This window comes from Aplysia californica, unplaced genomic scaffold, assembly GCF_000002075.1.
Source record: "Aplysia californica isolate F4 #8 unplaced genomic scaffold, AplCal3.0 scaffold00441, whole genome shotgun sequence".
Taxonomy (NCBI): Eukaryota; Metazoa; Mollusca; class Gastropoda; order Aplysiida; family Aplysiidae; genus Aplysia; species Aplysia californica.
In genome coordinates, this window is record NW_004797711.1 from 657,113 (window position 1) to 658,329 (window position 1,217).

A 1,217-nucleotide genomic window follows, 5' to 3' on the forward strand; every position below is an offset into this window, starting at 1 on the left:
CATCACTTCACCTATACATGTTTCGGTAACTACCTATAAATAGATGGACGTTTGACCCGTGTCAAAGGTTGGTAGGCCAATGTGGCTGACGATTCGTTAAGTGGCTGCGGGTTGACGAAAGGGAAAAGCGCCTCGACGCCCTAGAGGTACAAGGGGACGGAGAAAGTAAAAGAAAGCTCGGGAATGTTATCACCCGTCTGTTAGATTCGTATATCGTCCGTCTGTTACATTCGGAAATTATTGGTTTCTTACATTCGAATGTTATTCGTCTGTTAGATTGCTGTGAGTCTCGAATATTATAGGTTTGTTACATTCGAATATAATCGGCTATTTACATTCGAATAATATTATTGGTTTGAAACATACGAATAATATCCGTCTGTTGTATAATATGCTGTAAGACTCGAATACTCCGGATCTATCAGACTCGAATGCTATATTATGTTTTCCAGGAGTACTTGTTAAATTTAGTTTTAGAGTTTTACGGCACTTGCAATATAAAAAGTTAATAAAATAACCGAAGATTGGAGGTGTGACTAAAGGGTAACATACAAAGAAAAGAGGAAAGGGAGATAAGGACGGTTTTTATACATTTTTTTCGGTCCCTCGTCCTGACTTTGGTGCCGATATTTGTCATCATCATCATTGCCTTTCTCCCCCTGGGTCAGGATATAGGCCACGAACAAACACTCTCCACCTTTCTCTATCCTGGGCTAGTCGCTTGATGTCACTCCACATCTTCCCACTTTTCTGTATCCCGTGTGTTTCGCTGACTCCTAGATCTAGTATGTGCAGCCTGTATCTCTTCATCTCTTGTACTACTTGAGAACTCTTTCCTGCTTCATACAAGGTGCGATCATCCCACGAGGCAATCCGGAGAGACTTATTCGACAGAGAAGGTTTCGGGTCAGAAGAGTCCTCTCGGCTTTGTCCGCTGTCCTTCATTGTTCCTGCTGATGCAGAAGCTCCCCCGTCTCCCAAGATGGAAGAATTATAAGGCATGTTTGTCCGTGTTTCTGTAACTGACTGTTTTTACTGGGTCGGGTAGTTGGCCCTCCACAGACTGACTGTTTTTACTGGGTCGGGTAGTTGGCCCTCCGCAAACTGTCACTTTTCGGGTGACCAGACCTATGCACCTTTAGTCGCCTCTTACGTCACGCAGTATCACGGCAGGTGGATTCTTTGCTCCCCCATAGTAAAACTATGAGGCCCATAGT